Here is a 22,823-nt window from a genome sequence, read left to right as displayed (position 1 = left end):
TCCTGTTCTAGAAAATTATCAGGTGAGACCACTTCCTTTTAATAGAAACTTATTCCCTGCAGTCTTCTTCTTGATTTCTGATGTTTATAAGGTTTAACCAGAAAATTGTGCTTTCTCAAGCAATAGAAAAAAAAAAACTTTTACAATATTATAATAATTTAGCAAACATGCCCCATATACCCATCATTCCTATATACAAGTGGCATTCAGATTGTTTACCAGTTATCAGTATGGATTTTGAACTACAATAGGTTAACCCCCCTCATGTAAATGATGATTTCCCATACACAACGTACAAAGGGATTAGTTCAAAACACCTGCAAAGTAAGCTTTAATGGTGAGGCTTGATCACAATAACAACTACTGAACAACCTGTGATGTTTGGGGCCTTTCAGCAACTGAAACAATTTTTGATTGTGATCACTCAAAAAAACATGTTGACCGTATTGGCCAAAATTAAAACCCTGTTATCGGGAGCCTAATGATTTTCAAATTACGTATGAGTAAGATCATCGGATATTTTACATTAGAATAATATTTCTTGAAAAAAAACTCACTGCAATGTCACAACTCGAAAATTGAAGTATTTATAAAGACATTTACCTGTCCTTTGTTACAGCCTCTAGTTAAGATTCACTCTCCATAATAACCAGGGGCACAGCATTTATCTTGTAAACATTTATTTCTTAGTGCATAGAATACCAGCATTACCAAAACATCTTATATACCTCACAGACGGCTAGATTTAGAGTTCTGCGGCCAAAGGGGTGCGTTAGCTATGCGTGTATTTTTTCCCCCGCACCTTTTAAATACCTCTGGTATTTAAAGTTCACAGAAGGGCTGCGTTAGGCTCCAAAAAGGGAGCGTAGAGCATAATTTTCCGCCACTGCAACTCTAAATACCAGCGGTGCTTACGGACGCGGCCAGCTTCAAAAACATGCTTGTGCACGATTCCACCATAGGAAACAATGGGGCAGTTTGGGCTGAAAAAAAACCTAACACCTGCAAAAAGCAGCATTCAGCTCCTAACGCAGCCCCATTGTTTCCTATGGGGAAACACTTCCTATGTCTGCACCTAACACCCTAACATGTACCCCGAGTCTAAACATCCCTAACCTTACACTTATTAACCCCTAATCTGCTGCCCCCGCTATTGCTGACCCCTGCATATTATTTTAAACCCCTAATCTACCGCTCTATACACCGCCGCAACCTACGTTATCCCTATGTACCCCTAATCTGCTGCCCCTAACCCCCACCGACCCCTATATTATATTTATTAACCCCTAATCTGCCGCCCCCAACGTCGCCACCACCTACCTACAATTATTAACCCCTAATCTGCCGAACGGACCTCACCGCTAATATAATAAAGTTATTAACCCCTAATCCGCCTCACTCCCACCTCAAAAACCCTATAATAAATATAATTAACCCCTAATCTGCACGCCCTAACATCACCGAAACTTAACTTCAAGTATTAACCCCTAATCTGCCGACTGGACCTCGCCGCTACTCTAATAAATGTATTAACCCCTAAAGCTAAGTCTAACCCTAACACTAACACCCCCCTAAGTTAAATATAATTTAAATCTAACGAAATAAAATAAATCTTATTAAATAAATGATTCCTATTTAAAGCTAAATATTTACCTGTAAAATAAACCCTAATATAGCTACAATATAAATAATAATTATATTATAGCTATTTTAGGATTAACATTTATTTTACAGGCAACTTTGTATTTATTTTAACCATGTACAATAGCTATTAAATAGTTAATAACTATTTAATAGCTACCTAAATAATATAATTACAAAATTACCTGTAAAATATATCCTAACCTAAGTTACAATTAAACCTAACACTACACTATCAATAAAAAAATTATCTACAATTATATCAACTAAACTAAATTGCAAAAAAAACCCCACTAAATTACAAAAAAACAAACACTAAATTACAAAAAATAAAAAAAGATTACAAGAATTTTAAACTAATTACACCTACCCTAAGCCCCCTAAAAAAATAACAAAGCCCCCCAAAATAAAAAAATGCCCTACCCTATTCTAAAATAAAAATTGTAAAGCTCTTTTACCTTACCAGCCCTTAAAAGGGCCTTTTGCGGGGCATACAATACCCCCCCAACATTACAACCCACCACCCACATACCCCTAATCTAACCCAAACCCCCCTTACATAAACCTAACACTAAGCCCCCGAAGATCTTCCTACCTTGTCTTCACCACGCCTGGTATCAACGCTCCGTCCAGAATAGGGTCCGAAGTATTCCTCCTATCCGGCAATAAGAGCTCCTCCAGAGGGTCCAAAGTCTTCATCCTATCTGGGCAGAAGAGGACATCCGGGCCGGCAGACATCTTCATCCAAGCGGCATCTTCTATCTTCTTCCATCAGGCGCGGAGCGGGACCATCTTCAAGCAGCCGACGCGGAGCCATCCTTCTTCACCGACGGACTAACGAAGAATGAAGGTTCCTTTAAGGTACGTCATCCAAGATGGCGTCCCTCGAATTCCGATTGGCTGATAGGATTCTATCAGCCAATCGGAATTAAGGTAGGAAAAATCTGATTGGCTGATTGAATCAGCCAATCAGATTCAAGTTCAATTCAAGTTCAATCCGATTCGGATGATCGGAACAGCCAATAAAATGCAAGCTCAATCTGATTGGCTGATTGGATCAGCCAATCGGATTGAACTTGAATCTGATTGGCTGATTCAATCAGCCAGTCAGATTTTTCCTATCAGCCAATCGGAATTTGAGGGACGCCATCTTGGATGACGTCCCTTAAAGGAACCTTCATTTGCCGTTAGTCCATCTGTGAAGAAGGATAGCTCCGCGTCGGCTGCTTGAAGATGGTCCTGCTCCGCGCCGGATGGAAGAAGATAGAAGATGCTGATTGGATGAAGATGTCTGCCGGTTCGGATGTCCTCTTCTGCCCGGATAGGATGAAGACTTTGGACCCTCTGGAGGAGCTCTTCTTGCCGGATAGGAGGAAGACTTCGGACCCTCTTCTGGACGGATTGGTGATACCCGGCATGGTGAAGACAAGGTAGGAAGATCTTCAGGGGCTTAGTGTTAGGTTTATTTAAGGGGGGTTTGGGTTAGATTAGGGGTATGTGGGTGGTGGGTTGTAATGTTGGGGGGGTATTGTATGGTTTTTTTACAGGCAAAAGAGCAGAATTCTTTGGGGCATGCCCCGCAAAAGGCCCTGGTAAGGTAAAAGAGCTTTACAATTTTTATTTTAGAATAGGGTAGGGCATTTTTTTATTTTGGGGGGCTTTGTTATTTTTTTACGGGGCTTAGAATAGGTGTAATTAGTTTAAAATTCTTGTAATCTTTTTTTTATTTTTTTAATTTAGTGTTTGTTTTTTGTAATTTAGTGTTTGTTTGTTTTTGTAATTTAGTTTAGTTGATATAATTGTAGATAATTGTAGATAGTTTATTTCATTTATTTATTGATAGTGTAGTGTTAGGTTTAATTGTTACTTAGGTTAGGATTTATTTTACAGGTAATTTTGTAATTATTTTATCTAGGTAGCTATTAAATAGTTATTAACTATTTAATAGCTATTGTGCCTGGTTAAAATAAATACAAAGTTGCCTGCAAAATAAATATTAATCCTAAAATAGCTACAATATAATTATTTTTTATATTGTAGCTATATTAGGGTTTATTTTACAGGTAAGTATTTAGCTTTAAATAGGAATAATTTATTTAATAAGATTTATTTTATTTCGTTAGATTTAAATTATATTTAACTTAGGGGGGTGTTAGTGTTAGGGTTAGACTTAGCTTTAGGGGTTTATACATTTATTAGAGTAGCGGCGAGGTCCGGTCGGCAGATTAGGGGTTAATACTTGAAGTTAGGTGTCGGCGATGTTAGGGAGGGCAGATTAGGGGTTAATATTATTTATTATATGGTTTTTGAGGCGGGAGTGAGGTGGATTAGGGGTTAATAACTTTATTATAGTAGTGGTGAGGTCTGGTCGGCAGATTAGGGGTTAATAATTGTAGGTAGGTAGCGGCCACTTGGGGGGGCAGATTATGGGTTAATAAATATTATGTAGGGGTCGTCGATGTTAGGAGCAGCAGATTAGGGGTACATAGGGATAATGTAGGTGGCGGCGGTGTGAGGTCAGCAGATTAGGGGTTAAACATTTTTTATTAGAGTGGCGGCGATGTGGAGGGGCCTCGGTTTAGGGGTACATAGGTAGTTTATGGGTGTTAGTGTACTTTAGAGCACAGTAGTTAAGAGCTTTATGAACTGGCGTTAGCCCAGAAAGCTCTTAACTCCTGGCTTTTTTCTGCGGCTGGAGTCTTGCCGTTAGATTTCTAACGCTCACTTCAGCCAAGACTCTAAATACCAGCGTTAGAAAGATCCCATTGAAAAGATAGGATACACAATTGGTGTAGGGGGATCTGCGGTATGGAAAAGTCGCGACTGGAAAGTGAGCATTAGACCCTTTCATGATTGACTCTAAATACCAGTGGGCGGTAATAACCAGCGTTAGGACCCCCTAACGCTGGTTTGGATGGCTAACGCAGAACTCTAAATCTAGGCAAAAGTAAACTCTCTCATCTTTTAAAATCAGTTAAGGAGAAATAAGTTTATAAAACAAGACAGCCTTATCAGGTTTGAAAGAGTGAAACATGACCAGGAGTTGTGGTACTTTACAAGGGCAATAATCTTTATTAACCCTCTGTGCTAGGCCTAAGCATAGGCAAAAAAACCTGAGAACACCTCAAAATGCCCACAGCACCCCTTCATTCTAACCAGTAAAACTTCTTTACCATAAGAAAACATTTGTATAAACTGTTTTGTTAACATTTTTCTCACACACTTGAAAAAAAAGGTCAAGCGAGGCTAAATTCATTTTGATCACAAGCTCGAATTTACATCTAGACCTCTCTGCAACCTCACCTATCTATCTAAAGACTTTTACATCTTGAAACTGTATCTATGAATTATTATAAGTCATATTCAGGCTGTTAAAAATTTTTTTTATGAAATACGAGTTTCACAAACTAGAAATTATATTAATTCTAATATTGTTGGTCAGTGGAGCCTCCTCCATATGTTCACTCCCGCACGTGAGCCTCCTTTGAAAAAGAGAAAAAAAGAAAGAAAATACATTTTTTGGCTGAATAAATATAATTTCTCCAATAGTCCCCCTATTGGAAAAATTATATTTATTCAGCCCAAAAATGTTCCAGTCTAGATTGTGCAGTTTAAATAAAATAAAAAAAAATCCTTTAATATACCTCTCTACCGCACGTGCGGTAGAGGAGGTATAGGCTGCTATATCCTTTTTCACATGTTTTTTATGCTCCGCCCATAACAGAGCCTATACCTCTGTTAATCTCACAATTTTCAATGTGCGATTAGGGCCATTACTATGGGCGGGCAGCAGGGGTAGCACTTTTTCTTTTACTTGTGTGTTATCCCTCCCTCCCTGCTCTATGTTATCCCTCCATATTGTGGATCACAGTGGCAGCAGCAGAAAAGGAAGAAGCAGGAGACGGGGCTGAGTGATCTAAACAAGGTGGAAATTGAATCACTCTTTTATTCTAACAGAGGGCTTGTTATGTAAAAGAAAACCCTTATTAAAGCATGCCAATTAACATTTGCCATCTCTTTATGTCTTATGCTGGAGTCTCCAGCATAAGAGTATAGAGATTGCAGATGTTAATTGGCACGCTCTGGAGACACTGACAGCCTAATTAAAAGGTCCTTTTTATTTATTGTCTCCAGTCCAGGCTCCACACAAGTTACAACCAACAGTCTATACAGGGTGAACTGTGAAGGGAGGAATTTGTCAAAGGTAATAAATCTCCCAACTATGCAGGTCAGTGACTTGAATTACAAATTAGAGACTGCGGATAAGTCTCTGGAAGCTCCCACTGGACATACATAAAGAACCTTTCCTTGCAAAGTTCATGCATGCTGAACATTTTTTTCCCTTTTTTGCTACATATGTGCAAGAAGAGTTTTTCATTAATGGTACTTGATTGCCTTTACTGCTATTTAGGAGACATTTAGACACAAATACATTAAGGTAGTTAGGCAGTTCAGCTCATTAGAATGATGATATTCTTAAATCATTCCGTCATTCCATCAGCCAATCAGATTTTTCCTACCTTAATTCCGATTGGCTGATAGAATCCTATCGGCCAATCGGAATTCGAGGGACGCCATCTTGGATGATGTCATTTAAAGGAACGTTCATTCGGACTTAGGACGTCGCAAGAAGAGGATGGATCCGCGCCGGAGGTCTTCAACATGGAGCCGCTTGTCACCGCTTGGAAGAAGATGTTTGCCGGTCCGGATCTACTCTTCTGCCCGGATAGCATGAAGACTTTAGAGCCTCTTCTGGACCTCTTCAGCAGATGCTTGATAGAAGACTTCAGCCGGATGATGGATCTCCAGCCCCCGCTTGGGCCTTGGATGAAGATTTCGGAGCCTGGAGCGATCGGTGATACCTGGCATGGTGAAGACAAGGTAGGAATATCTTCAGGGGCTTAGTGTTAAGTTTATTTAAAGGGGGTTTGGGTTATATTAGGGGTATCTGGGTGGCGGGTTGTAATGTTGGGGGGGTATTGAATGTTTTTTTTACAGGCAAAAGAGCTGAATTCTTTGGGGTATGCCCCGCAAAAGGCCCTTTTAATGGCTGGTAAGGTAAAAGAGCTTTTCTATTTTAATTTTAGAATAGGGTAGAGCATTTTTTTATTTTGGGGGGCTTTGTTATTTTATTACGGGGCTTAGAGTAGGTGTAATTAGCTTAAAATTGTTGTAATATTTTTATTATGTTTGTAATTATTTTTTTTATTTTTTGTAACTTAGCTTTTTTTATTTTTTGTACTTTAGTTAGTTTATTTAATTGTAGATAATTGTAGGTATTTTATTTAATTAATTTATTGATAGTGTAGTGTTAGGTTTAATTGTAACTTAGGTTAGGATTTATTTTACAGGTAATTTTGTAATTATTTTAACTAGGTAGCTATTAAATAGTAAATAACTATTTAATAGCTATTGTACCTGGTTAAAATAATTACAAAGTTGCCTGTAAAATAAATATAAATCCTAAAATAGCTACAATATAATTATTCGTTATATTGTAGCTACATTAGTGTTTATTTTACAGGTAAGTATTTAGCTTTAAATAGGAATAATTTATTTAATAAGAGTTAATTCATTTCGTTAGATTTAAATTATATTTAATTTAATTTAGGGTTAGACAGCTTTAGGGGTTAAAAAATTTATTAGAGTAGCGGTGAGGTCCGGTCGGCAGATTAGGGGTTAATACTTGAAGTTAGGTGTCGGCGATGTTAGGGAGGGCAGATTAGTGGTTAATACTATTTATTATAGGGTTAGTGAGGCGGATTAGGGGTTCATACATTTATTATAGTAGCGGTGAGGTCCGGTCGGCAGATTAGGGGTTAATAATTGTAGGTAGGTGGAGGCAACGTTGTGGGGGGCAGATTAGGGGTTAATAAATATAATATAGGGGTCGGCCGTGTTATGGGCAGCAGATTAGGGGTACATAGGGATAATGTAGGTTGCGGCGGTGTACGGAGCGGCAGATTAGGGGTTAATAATAATATGCAGGGGTCAGCGATAGCGGGGGCGGCAGATTAGAGGTTAATAAGTGTAAGGTTAGGGGTCTGTAGTCTCGGGGTACATGTTAGGGTGTTAGGTGCAGACATAGGAAATGTTTCCCCATAGGAAACAATGGGGCTGCGTTAGGAGCTTAACGCTGCTTTTTTGCAGGTTTTTTTTCAGCTCAAACTGCCCCATTGTTTCCTATGGGGGAATCGTGCATGAGCACGTTTTTTAAGCTGGCCGCGTCCGTAAGCACCGCTGGTATCGAGAGTTGCAGTGGCGGTAAATTATGCTCTACGCTCCTTTTTTGGAGCCTAACGCACTGAAAACGCAGCCATTCTGTGAACTCACCAGCGGTATTTAAAAGTTGTAGGGGAAAAAAAAACCATGCGTTAGCTACGCGGGTCGTTACCGACAAAACTCTAAATCTAGCCGAAAGTGATTTAATCATTACATCTCAGCAATTGTTCACTACCATATATGGTGGATATAAAATTTCTAACCATATATAGCAGTGTTTCTCAACCGCGGTCCTCGTGTACCCCCAACAGGCCAAGTTTTCATTATAGCTGAACCAGTGCACAGGTGAAATAATAAGTTGATCAGTAACCATGGCTACTAACTTGCTCTCACCCATCAGCTGATTATTTCACCTGTGCACTGGTTCAGTGATAATGAAAACCTGCCCTATTGGGGGTACTTGAGGACCGCCTTTGAGAAACAATGATATATAGTATAAGACACTTGTTAGGATTTAAGGATTCAATTATTGTATTAACCATTGATTTAAAGACATAAATTTTCTGCACCTTCTCGATATGGTAAATGATTAAGTGTAATCATATAAATATATATATTCTTGTGTGTCTATACATATACAAATTGTCTATATATGTATATCTCCCTGTTTGAAACTTTCAAAAGACCTCAGTGGTAAAAAGTTCAAACCCATGTAAATAAGCCAAACCACTTCAACCAATACAAAGTTCATCACAATATTTCAAGATTACGGAAAAAACTGTCATAAGGGAGTCATACTTGTGGTCTTACGTTCGTCTTGGAAGAGGTGTTTTCCCAGAGTTCTTGCAGCTCCGGGACCTTTCACTCCTCCTTCGAATTTCCTTCGGCAGGTGACCTCACTTCTAAACCGACGTTTTGATTGGTCTTGAGGGAGATTCTGTCCAGATTCTGTCCAAACTCTGCAAATTGTGTTTAGCTCTATTTTCCAAAATTCAATAGTTTCAAAGGACTGACAAAAGGCACCAATTGGAGAATACAACTTAGATTTTATTCATAGCTCCAATAAAAACAACATCACTCATGTGTAAGGCTTAAAGGAAGAGGTTGGTGAAACTCTCCAGTGACCCACTGACGCATTTCAGCTAGAGAGCCGTGGCCATAGTTCAAGGGACATAATACTCATATTCTAAATCACTTGAAACTGATGCAGTATAACTGTAAAAAGCTGACAGGAAAATATCACCTGAGCATCTCTATATAAAAAAGGAAGATATTTTACCTCACAATCTCATCAGCTCAGTAGAGTTAGTTTTGTGTAAAAAGTTATACTCAGCTGCTCCCAGCTGCCGGTAAAAAAATATAAAAAAAATTAAGAAATGAACAGCAGCCAATCAGCATCAGCAGTGCTGAGGTCATGAAATCTTACTGTGATCTCATGAGATTTGACTTAACTCTCATGAGATTTCATAGTAAGCTTCCTTTACCTGATTGGTGAAATAATACGAGAGTGCACAAAGCTCATCCTTTCAGTTGTCCCGGGACAGACATACTAATATGCTTCTTAGAAATCCAATGGGAGGTGGCTACTGAGGAACTTTTGAGGTAAAATATCTTTCTTTTTTACATAGAGATGTTCAGGTGATATTTTCTAATCAGCTTTTTACAGCTATGCTGCATCACTTTCAAGTGTTTAAACATTTGGGTATTATGGCCCTTTAAGGTAAAATCGCCAAACAACAGAGTTTGTCACCAACCACTACCTATGTGTGCACTCAGCAAACTTTAAAGCAACTCTTAAAGAGACATGAAAGATATATCTGTAAGCAACCTTTAAGTACATGTTATCAACCGACGTGTTAAAAGTTTAATATATAAATGGTCATACACTATACACTATTCTTGTTTGATGTTCAAAAATGGAATAAACAGCATATCTCCCTAAAAAGGCTATACTATTGTGAATTATATTATACACATATATATTGAACCATCGGCTGTAACAGAGTATAACCCAACATTCAAATTTAAAAGCTTTATACATTGATATAAAAAAATAGCTGTCTAATTGACAAACTATTGTTCATAATACAAAAGATCTACTTTATATATTGTCAGAGGGTATATATATATATATATATATATATATATATATATATATATATATATATATATATATATATATATACAGGTATCCCTCAGTTTACGCCGGGGTTAGGTTCCAGAAGGAATGGTTGTAAATCGAAACCGTTGTAAATTGAAACCCAGTTTATAAAGTCAATGGTAAGTGAGGGAGTTAGGTTCCAGGCCCCTCTCAAAATTGTCATAAGTAACACCTAATACATTATTTTTAAAGCTTTGAAATGAAGACTTTAAATGCTAAACAGCATTATAAACCTAATAAAATAATCACACAACACAGAATATATAATTAAACTAAGTTAAATGAACAAAAACATTTGCTAAACAGCATTATAAACTTAATAAAATAATCACACAATACAGACTTCACTTGCATTGTTCTGCAAACAGTTCTTTCTATGCATTCCAATCTGGACTGATTTATAGACAGGAAGATCTTGTTCCTTTGAAATCTGCTCGATAGCTCAGGTCTGGTTAAACTGATTAATTTCAGCTTGCTTGGCTTTGCTGCAACACAAGCGGACAGCTCCACCTACTGTCTATTTTAATAAATGCACTGCTTCTCAATGCTTTTCAATAGCAGTCACATGACTGGAAAAAAAGGTTGTTATTCTGAAACGGTGTAAATTGAACCGTTGTAAAACGAGGGCCACCTGTATATATATATATATATATATATATATATATATATATATATATATATATATATATATATATATATCTTTAAAGGAAAAAGACAAAGAGAGAATACCTCTTTAAGAGAGAGATCCCAACTAAATATTCGATAGATGTTCACATATTCTATACCTAACTTCTCTAGTGGGAAGACCTACATACAGCACCCCACAAAGAGTGCAGGTAAGTAGCTAAATTGCAAATGTAGATATCATGGATGTGCAGTCAGGGAAGGCAGGTGAGGTAGTGCCTCAACTGCCATATGGGCAAAGACATAGCTTTAATAATCATTGTAAGATAAATTATAAAAAAAATGTTATCCATGTTAAGCTATATAGAGAGAAAGTAAGCAGGTCTGCCACAAGCTCAGTGAGGAGGAGGGAAACAGACAAGAGACAGGCTTGCCATTGATTTCCAGCTGCTGCCTGTGACGGTAAGTACTTAATTGAAACCAACCTTCACCTGTGGCCAATACGGAATCATTTTTCAGAACAAGAACATTAATCAAGTTAGAAATAATGTTATAATTTTACAGTAAAACAAGATGTGCAATAGACATTCCTAATAGAAAAGACGTGCAATCGTTGACCTGCATCTAAATATGTTTCTTCTCATGTCCAGGTCTATATTACCGTCAAAATCACTGTTCTTCAAAATATACTTGCAAATTACTTGCTCAGAGAGGTTACTTTGTAAACATTCTAATTAGCAATTTGACATTTACTATAGACAAAGATTTTTTTAATCTGATGAATGAGACAGATGTTTGCTTACATTTCTGCCGCAGCTGCTTCTCTTCTGAAACAAATATATAGTCTAATTCATGATAACAAGAGGCTACTGGGTGCTCGTCCAAAAACAATAGTCTTTGGTAAGATAATTATCTGTTACAAAATACTATTCTGCTGCTGAAGCACCAATCAGACAATATGGAGGGAAGCAATACAAAATGTCTGTGATTCTTGAATAGAAATGGTGTATTATACCCAAAAAAATAAAAAATAAACAAAATATGTTTAAAACTAAAAATGCTTAAAGACAACTCTTGGCCTAATTTGGTCTGCACAATACTTTTTGTATATTTTATCTAGACATTACATAGACAGACATGACATGTTCCCTGGTATTTCTCTGCTCCTGACACCTACTAACTCTCTCCTGAGAGATTTATTCTAATTGTCTGCTCCCTGACTTGTACATTTGACATGTTAATGAATATCCATGTAGATACAGAATAAGCATACTTTCCTGAAATTCTGTCAACTGCCTTAGATAATGCAATATATTTAAATTATTTGTTGCCTTGCTGACAATTTTCTGAACAAAATCATTCCCCAGTAAATGCTATGGGAAAGGATATAACATTGGTATTCTGTTGGGTACTAGATGAGAGTCTGAGGGCATGTTCATCATCTCTCATAGGTTGCTCTGAACCTGCAGTTAGTAATTAGATCAGAGAGGTATAATCCTGCAATAACTGGTATCTGATCAAATCAGAGTAAATTGTGTTTTCCTCCTGAGAGTGGTTGTAACAGGTCTGCAAGGTGTGACAGATGTAAGCCAAGTGTCAGAAGCTTTCATTATTGATTTTAAAGGACTTGGCATAGTTTGGAAGGATAGTGGCCGATGTTTACTAAAATGTAGCTCATTATATGTCAAATTGATAACTAAAATCTATCTCTATCTATCGTTCTGTATCTCTCTGTCTATCAATCTTTTTCAATAGCTTTATCTCTCTATTATCGATCTATTATTATTATTATCGGTTATTTGTAGAGCGCCAACAGATTCTGCAGCGCTATAAACAAAGGCAGAGTACAACAAAACAATTATATGGATCAAATGGGTAGAGGGCCCTGCCAAGAGTTGCACTGTTGTAGTCAGCTCTTAAGAAGGTGATCTACAAACAGCTGGACTCTTAGGCTTACATGCTAAGGGGGTTCAGGGGATAGCGATGGAGGAGAGGAACTGGTATAAAGAAAGTTTAGCATAGGTTGTATGCATCCCTGAACAGTAGAGTCTTTAGGGAGCACTTGAAGCTTTCAAAACTAGGGAGAGTCTTGTGGAGCAAGGCAGAGAGTTCCACAAGATAGGAGCCAGTCTCGAGAAGTCCTGTAAATGAGTGTGATGAGGTAACAAGATAGGAGGAGAGTAGGAGGTCATAAGCAGAGCGAAGGGGACGGGAGGGAGAGTATCTGAAGACAAGGTCTGAGATATAGGGGGGAGCAATGCAGTTGAAAGTTTTGTATGTCAGAGTGAGAATTTTGTGTTTGATGCTAGAGGCAAGAAGAAGCCAGTGAAGGGATTGGAAGAGAGGTGCAGCAGATGCAGAGCGACTTGTAAGGAAGATGAGCCTGGCAGAGGCATTTATTATGGATTGTAAAGGAGCTCGGCAGCAGGTGGGGAGATCAGAGAGGACAGAGTTGCAGTAATCGAGGCGGGAAAGGATGAGAGAGTTGTGTCTTGTGTAAGGGAGTGTCTAATTTTAGAGAGGATACAAGGATACCCACGGAGTGGGTTTGGAAAACAATTCAATTTGCAGACAAGATTTCTGATATACGGTAGAGATATGTTAATGAAATGCTATTGATAAAAAGCGTATTTGGGGTAGTTAGTTAGTAACAGGCATAGAAAATATTTACTTACAGTGGCCCTTTAAAATATATAGCCAGGGAAGTCAGCTGTGTCCACTAATTGATTGATTTATAAATCAGAGACAAATAAAGGGCCAATTTGAAAGTTAAATTCTGGTCTGGTCAGGGTGAGTTAAGTAAACAGACAATAACATTTGGAGGAGGTTAAAACTAGGGCATAAGGCCGCTGTACATTTTAGAATAATAGCAAGTATTGATCATCACATGGCAATAAAGAAAACATTAGATTATCTATCTATCTATCTATCTATCTATCTATCTATCTATCTATCTATCTTTCTATCTATTTATCATCTATCTAGAAAACAACAAAAAATCAAGCTGGGTATTGCAGTATAAATCACAATGCTCATTTCAAAGTAAGTCCATGTGGAACAATTCTATTTTACACACTCTTAGTGTGTTTTTAGAAGTGATGCTAATTCTAAGTATGCACTTTTAACATATACATATGTATTTAAATGCATATACTGTAAATACATATATAAACATATAAATACATAAATACATATGTACACATATATAGAAATATACTATATATATATATATATATATATATATATATATATATATATATATATATATATATATATACACACTTACCAACCACTTTTTTAAGTACACCTTGCTAGTACTTTCTTGGACCCCATTTTGCCTTCAGAACTGCCTTAATTCTTTGTAGCAAAGATTCAACAAGGTGTTGGAAACATTCCTCAGACATTTTGGTCCATATTAACATTATAGCATCATGCAGTTGCTGCAGATTTGTTGGCTGCACATCCAGGAAGTGAATCTCCCGTTCCACCACATCCCAAAGGTGTTCTATTAGATTTAGATCAGGTGACTGTGGAGGCCATTGGAATTTTCAAGAAAACAGTTTAAGATGATTTGAGCTTTGTAACATTATCCTGCTGGAAGTACCCATTAGAAGATGGGTACACTGTAGTCTTAAAGGGATGGACATGGTAAGTAAAAATACTCAGGCTGTGGCATGTAAACAATGCTCAATTGGTACTAAGGGGCCCAAAGTGTGCCAAGAAAATATCCCCCACACCATTACACCACCACCAGCCTGAACTGTTGATACAACACAGGATGGATCCATGCTTTCCATGTTGTATATGCTAAATTCTGACCCTACCATCTGAATGCCCCGGCTGAAATTAAGACTCATCAGACCAAGCAACATATTTCCAATCTTCTATTGTCCAAATTTGGTGAGTCTGGGCAAATCGTAGCCTCAGTTTCCTGTTCTTAGCTGACAGGAGTGGCAACCAGTTTGGTCTTCTGCTGCTGTAGCCAATCTGCATCAAGGTTTGACATGTTGTGCATTCAGAGATGGTATGCTGCATATCTAGGTTGTAACGAGTGGTTATTTGAGTTACTGTTACCTTTCTATTATCTCAAACCAGTCTGTCCATTCTCCTCTGACCTCTGACATCAACAAGGCATTGTCGTCCACACAACTGCCACTCACTGGATATTTTCTCTTTTTCAGACCATTATATGTAAACCCTAGAGATGGTTATACATGAAAATCCCAGTAGATCACCAGTTTTTGAAAAATACTCAGACCAGCCCGTCTGGTACCAACAACTATGCCACGTTCAAAGTAACTGAAATCCCCGTTCTTCCCCATTCTGTTGCTCGGCTTGAACTTCAACAAGTCGTCTTCACCATGTCTAGATGCCTACATGCATTGAGTTGCTGCCATATGATTGGCTGATTAGCAATTTGTGTTACCAATCAATTAAACAGGTGTACTTAATAAAGTGGCCGGTGAGTGTGTGTGTATGTATATATATATATATATATATATATATATATATATATATATATATATATATATATATATATATATTCAAACAGATCACACTCCAGACTTGTATGAGTAATAACCCAGGGTGCAGCAAACAAGAATTAATAGAAAACAAAAAAGTGCACTCCAATAGGAATCTTTTTCCAAATTCACTCACTTTATTGTGAAGTTTTTAGACCTACAGGTCCGTTCTCAGACAAAAACAATGTAAAAACATTTACTTACCCTCCACAATACTTATTTTCTACTGGAAACAGCGGTCACCATGCTCTCCCAGGTAGACACGCCCATGGCAATGACATCATCATCCTGAGCAACGTGGGTTCCGTCTCCTCTAAAAAATTGCAAAGTATCTACACATTATAAAGATGCCGGATAGAAAAATAAGCAATATACAATCAATGTAAAGCAAAAACGAATGCTTACTGCAATATTGAATCATGTTACTAATCATGTTACTAATCTAAGCTAGCGTATATTAACCCAGAGGTTGTCATAGCAAATGTTTAGTATTGTGATTGGCTCATCCTTAACCAATCTGAGGCTAATACGGCTAATACGGTAGTGTAGATTAGTAACCAGAAACCCAAGTAAACATATACACTAAGTGACCAGAAGACACAAATAAATAATTAATAAAGAAACAGAGAGCAAGGTTTATGTACCACCCAAATGACTACAGAAAGTATTGTAGTCAATTTGAGTGATCATTCTCTTAGCACACTAGAACTACAGGTATTAAACAAGGGACTTACATTCATCCCGACTTGCAGGACAGACCCTTTTGATCTCTTTATCGACTCCAAGAAATTCCAAAGACAATTATTACTCAAAGAAAAATTCAAAAACATTGAACAAGAACAAAGAAAGTTTTGTAAGAAATCAACATATGTTCTGAGCTCTAACAAATCCAGCATTAATACTTTTATGAGACTGACCCTCAAAGAGATGGAAGACACTATTAAACTTTGTGGCAATGACACCTTCAATAATCTCTCAACAGAGGCGTGCAAAGCTTTAAAACAGCTCACTGATGATAATACCCTGATCATTTGGGAGGCGGATAAGGGTGGCACGGTGGTCTTAATGAATTACAGTGATCATAAGGCAGAAATACTTTCCCAGCTTATGGATCAGAGCACTTACCAGGTGATCCAATGTCTGGGTTCAAGAATAAAATTAACCAATATCTATTGGTGGCCTTACAACAAAACATCTTGGATAAAGATACATTGGCTTTCTTGACGGTTACTCGTCCTAGGACTCCTGTGTTCTATACGCTGCCTAAAATTAAAAAACAACTGCACAAACCACCAGGGAGACCCATTGTTTCCACTCTTGGGTCTGTCCAACAACCCATAGCTACATATGTGGACACATTTCTTCAACCCTTTTTTATGAATATGTCCTCCTACTTTAGGGACTTATCTACACTGCTGGGTTTACTAACCGCTATTGAAGGTATTGGTGATGATGATAATCTGATGACGAGTTTGTACACCGTTATACTGCATAACGAGGGTTTACAGGCTATTGCGCTATATCTCTCCAGGTATCCCTATGTGGGACCACCTCCTGAGTTTTTATTGTACCTTCTGGAATTCTGTTTGAGTACCAACTATTTTTGCTTTGAAAACCAATTCTTTTTACAACTAACAGGGATAGCGATGGGGTCCAATGTGGCCCCATCTAACGCTTATTTGTTCATGTCTGCTTTCGAAAGAATTGGGTACTCATCGATTTCAAGCAAAGGAGATCGGTTTATTTAGAAGGACGAGGCAGCGATGCTGAATAAAACTTTATTTTCATTGTATAAAAGACTTAAATCCCACAGAGCGCAACATCGGTATTCAAGGAACAACAGTTTAGGTGTTTTGGGGTTGAGCTGTACTCACAACTGATAAATTGCATTTACACACACCTCCTTAAAAAGGGCGTACTGAACACCCATTGGGTAAAAGGTTACACACCTATTATACATTAAGAATACCTAGAATATAATTAATTCACAGTTCTGAAGTTTCTCTTGTGCTACAGAGTAATAAAGTTCAGCTCATAGAAATGTAAATATGTACATATATATAGAGCGGAAGAGTTAAGATTAGCAAACATGTTTTAACAAACATAGGCCTCGCTTCCATTGAGTCGTTAAAAATGGAGCCGTAAGCTACCAAAGCGTCCGACAGCTAAAAGTAATTTACGGCTCCATTTTAGTACCAAGTTTCCATTGAAATATTTTGCGGATAGCGTGCAGTCGCTCTTTTCGTGTAGCTGTAAGTTAACGTTGTGTTAACGCTTCCATCTGATGTCGGATTTCTTGAAAATCAATTAGTTGCTAAGGTAACCCGACCTTACACTATAGAATTTACGTTTAACGTCCGTGCTCCTTACCGGTGATCACCTCTCAAGAAAAATAAAGAAACACTTATCCATATTTTTAATAATCAAATACTATTTTCTAATATAATTATATTTAACACTTCATAAATATAAGTAATATTTATTGCTGCCTTAGGCATAGGTCTAGTTTGCATTCTGTAGATATGTTCTTGCATATATTATTATATTTAAATATATACTGATATTTCTATTAGAATATAAGTTCAACTATTTCTATACATGAGACAACAATAAATATTACTTATAACAATTTATTTCTACATTAAAACACTTGCATTATTTGCAAGTTTTATAATTTCAATAGAAAATAGGTCTCAAAAAGCACAATTTTCCTCTTTTACACCTAGTTGAGCTGGGGGTAATATTTCTCAATGTATTGACAGCCTCCGACAGTGTATTAACGGTTAGCGCTTTCATTGGAATCCTGGTATAATTTATCGATTAACGGCTTCTATTACTTTCTATGGGACGCAAAGATCTTTTCGGCAGCCGAAGTCCGGCTGCCGATATTGAGGTATAACGCGCCATTGGAAACAGTCGATAAACGATATTGCTTCCGACAGCATATTTATCGGTTTGCGAGTGCACGCAAACTGAATTACGACTCAATGGAAGCGAGGCCATAGTTGGGGTTTGAGTAAGACAAGATTATCCAATGAGCTACATCAACAAATAACAGTATTTCTAGGCGTATAGAGGAATTGGCACAATGTAGAAACAAGAGGATCTACAGCAAATGTGCCAATAAAGTGGGCAAAAACTTTTTTTTTTGGCATCCACTAGAAAATTACCCCTGTTATTACAAACAAAATGCCATTCCAATATGAAATAATTTACAATATTAAACAAAGGATTTGGAAAATATAAAGATGTAAGATAAATACATCAAATAATCTCCACCTAGTGTATGGCAAAATGTTATAGAAATGAGAGCTCATGAAAGGAATAGAACCAAGAAGTGCAATTCATACAATAGTTGATATAAAAAAATTGGTTAGTGACAGAGGATGTGAATGAATCAGAAACTATTATGTAGTCACAAGCTTTGCAATGAGTGTTACCACATCTGAACATTACTGAAGGGGACAGGTAGTTGTCAAGGGATTTGTTCCTGCAATAGGAACACCTGATACCCTTTGAAACACAATCAATCAATTTATCCTTGGCTACAAGAAGTCTAAATTGTTTTCTCACAATATTGCAGATTTGACTATATTCACAACTATAATCTGTAACAAATGTTACCCCTTTCTGTCATTGGGTTTAACACCTGGTCTCTCTATATCTATATCTATATCTATATTCAGAACTTCCTAACTAGCTCTTTTAAGAACTCTTTTTGAGTAACCACGTTTTTCTAGGCGATATAACAAGTCTTTTTTCTGTTTCACAAATGCTTCCTCACTGGAGCAGTTTCTTTTAGCTCTAATCAATTTGCCCTTGGCAATAGTGTAGGGCACGTGATTAGGGTGGCAGCTTTTGGCTTGAAGAACAGAGTTGCCAGAGATAGGTTTTCTATGTATGTTAGTTTCCACAGTGTCCTTTCCTACTCGCTTCAGAGTGATGTCTAGAAAATTGATGGAATCTCCTTGTATCTCATGTGATTTAAATTGCTGTCATTAATGTAACTGATAAAGTCACAAGTGCTGGCTTGATCCCCTTGCCAAATAAATAGGAGATCATCAATAAATCTTCCATAATAGACTATATTGGTCCTGAAGGGTTTTGAATATCCAAAGATATGGGACATCTCCCACCAACCCATGTACAGGTTGGCATAGGAGGGAGCAACTCTTGCCCCCATAGCTGTCCCACATCTCTGGAGATAAAAAAAAAACAAACTCAAAATAGTTATGACTTAAAAGGAAGTCAACAACCCTAATGATAAACTTCTAAAAATCATATCCCAGTGTGGAATAATGGTTTAAGAAAAATTCCATATAGGATGGACCCCAGAGCATGGTATCCATAATAATCAACATGTTTGGTGTCTCGTAAATAAAGCAGTAGAAATTGAACCAAGGGACTAGCATCGAACCATTGGGTAATGTGTTCGAATAGTGAGTCAATTCCACCCACTATGGGGCAGCCCTTAACGGTTACCAATGAGTTATGTACCTTAGGGATGTGGTGGAAAATAGGAGTAATGGGATGTTCTACATACAGATAGTCAGAAGTTTTCCTATCTATAAATCCATTTTCAACACCATCGTCCAAAAGGTACAAAAGTGCCACCTGGTACTTCCTCATAGGGTTTCCAGTGAGTTGGCTGTATTGCTCCGTATTGGTGAGTTGTCTAAGGGCCTCTGCCTTGTATATTTCTCTATCCATTACCACAGCAGAGCCCCCCTTATCTGCAGCACAAATTACTATGGTTTCATTGTCTTGTAGCTTTTTAAGAGCTTGTCTTTCACCCAAGGTAAGATTACCTGGAATCTTATTCTTGTTTTGTTCTAAGAACCTTAAATCTTTTTCCACGCAATCATAGAACTTCTGGATAATGGGGCCTCTGTTGTGGATGGGATTGAAAGAAGAGGGGTTTTTAAATCCTACACATCTATCAATTTCAGCAGTATCTTGTGTGGAACAGCCTTCTAGTGCCCTTTCATCCAAAGTAATTAATTCACAAGTCTCAGTTAATATACACTAGCTTAGATTATTAACTTGATTCAATATTGCAGTAAGCATTCGTTTTTGCTTTACAATGATTGTATATTGCTTATTTTACTATCTGGTCATCTTTGTAATGTGTAGATACTTTGCCATTTTTTTGAGGAGACAGCCCCACATTGCCCGGGATGATGATGTCATTGCCATGGGCATGTCTACCCGGGAGAGCATGGTGACCGGCGTTTCCAGTAGAACATGAAAGTATGGTGGAGGGTAAGTTAATGTTTGTACACTGTTTTTGTCTGAGGGCGGTCCGAAAACATTCACAATGAAGTGAGTGAATTTGGAAAAAGATTCCCATTGGAACTGTGACAACTGTGACAACAAGTGTATTCTTTAATGTGACGTTTCAGGACACAAACAGTCCCTTCCTCTGACAAACAACAAGTGAAAAAACAAAGCCTTTTATAAATCTTTGTGACCCTCCCACTACATTACATCCAATCTGAGCTGTTCCAATGCACAGTCAATTAGTGACATCATCTGTTTGAGTTATACACCTCGTTACGTATAAAAACATCAAATGATGTGAAATTCATGATGTGAATGAATGTGTAGTGAACAAAACAATATACTCTAGATAGCCATGGATGACAGGTTTATGTAAGCATGGGTTGTTGTGATATATTATACACGCCCATTAGAGGCTGAGCTATGGGAAGTCAGACGAGCTATGGGGGATGATGTGAGTGACACAAACCCAGCTGAATGATTGTAACGTAATGCTATCTGGGCTCTGCAAGTAGTTAATATGGCTGATAAATAATAATGAGGATGTTTATTTCCCAGTAATGTTAACAGATGGGCTAGCGCATATATGCAGGATGACAGGTTTGTGTAGGCTTGGTTTGTGGTGGTTTACTGTAAATGCCCATTATAGGCGGGGTTATGGAGTGTCAGATGAGGTGTGGGGGAAGATATGAGCAACACCCCCCCCAGCTGAACGATTGTAATATAATGCTCTCTGGGTTCTGCAAGCAGTTAATATGGCTGTTAAATGATATAACAGTGAGTACATATAACTATATCTATATCTAAGTAATAGGATTTAAATCTGAGTAGATTGTAGATGGATATTTCTTTGTGGTTTGGGTTCTGCAAGCAGTTGATATGGCTGTTAAATGATAAAACAGTGAGTACATATATCTATATAAGTAATAGGATTTCAATCCGAGTAGATTGTAGATTGATATTTCTTTATGGTTTCACGTCTTATCATAGAGGGGTGTGACAAGGTTGTCTGCTCCCTATTGGTTGTCCACTTTGTTTCTTTACATTTTAACAAATCCTCTCAAATGAACTGCAGAGAAGGGATCAGAGCTGATCAACCCCAATGGTTATCTAGAGTATATTGTTTTGTTCACTACACAGTCATTCACATCATGAATTTCACAGCATTTGATGTTTTTATACTTAATGAGGTATATGACTCAAACAGATGATGTCACTAATTGACTATGCTTTGGGACAGCTCAGATTGGCTGTAAGGTAGTGGAAGGGTCACAAAGATTTATAAAAAGGCTTTGTTTGTTCACTTGTTGTTTGTCAGAGGAAGGGACTGTTTGTGTCCTGAAAAGTCACATTAAAGAATACACTTCTTGTCACAGTTGGCTGAAGTCCAGTGAGTGCTTACTTTGAAAGAGTACCCCTGAGTTTTATAGCACCCTGGCAGTTGTGGACAGATAGTGAGAGTGCACACACCTGGGTTGTATAGATTATTATGGGTTGTATAGATTATTATTTTGTGCAGTGCAGGGTTGATCACCTTTGAAATCTCCCTTTCCTTTTTAACATTATATACCTGATCATGGAATCAACTACACTAAATACTCATATTGAGGACAAGCATGAAGATATATTCACCTTCACAGATGAAGATGCTGATAACATTCGCTTTGGCTCAGTGGAGGAGCAAGAGGTGGAAGAGTCGCACCAATCAATGTAGAACACACTCTTAAAATTAAAACAACCTGAGATTGACCTGAATTTACATGGAACATACTTGTCAGATTATCACAAAAAGCGTATGATCCCCAGAGGATTTTGTGTGAAGAATGTGCCCACTATAGGTCGCTCAAACTCTGAATTTTGTATAAATTGGTGCAAAAAATTAAACAAATGCTCCTTTGACCTTATGTTGCTGGTTATTAGAGAAGTAGGATGACTGCTAAAGGAAATTAGAGTTGAGATTTCAGTCTTTGAACAAGAGAAAGCTGAAGTATTGGGATCAGATACCAATACTGATTGGATTAACAAGTTGCCATTACAGATAAAAGCCTACAAGCAGGAACTTATTGCATTTAAAAACCACAAACTACAGACCGTTAGTCAGGATTATACATATAAAAGTATTTATAGATGGACAATGACATATTTTTACCAAAAAAGAAATCAACATGGTAGACACTAGCTCAGGTGATAGCTCTGATGCTGACTCCGACTAATATACTGATACCAATATAACATCTCAACATTCACAAATATACATTTCTGACATTCAAAAACAAAACAAAAACAAATCAGTGACCAATATAGCCACCTTTCTTTGCAAGGACACTCAAAAGCCTGCCATCCATGGATTCTGTCAGTGTTTTGATCTGTTC

Source organism: Bombina bombina, chromosome 2 (genome assembly GCF_027579735.1).
Source record: "Bombina bombina isolate aBomBom1 chromosome 2, aBomBom1.pri, whole genome shotgun sequence".
Classification (NCBI taxonomy): Eukaryota; Metazoa; Chordata; class Amphibia; order Anura; family Bombinatoridae; genus Bombina; species Bombina bombina.
This window is presented reverse-complemented; position numbering follows the sequence as displayed.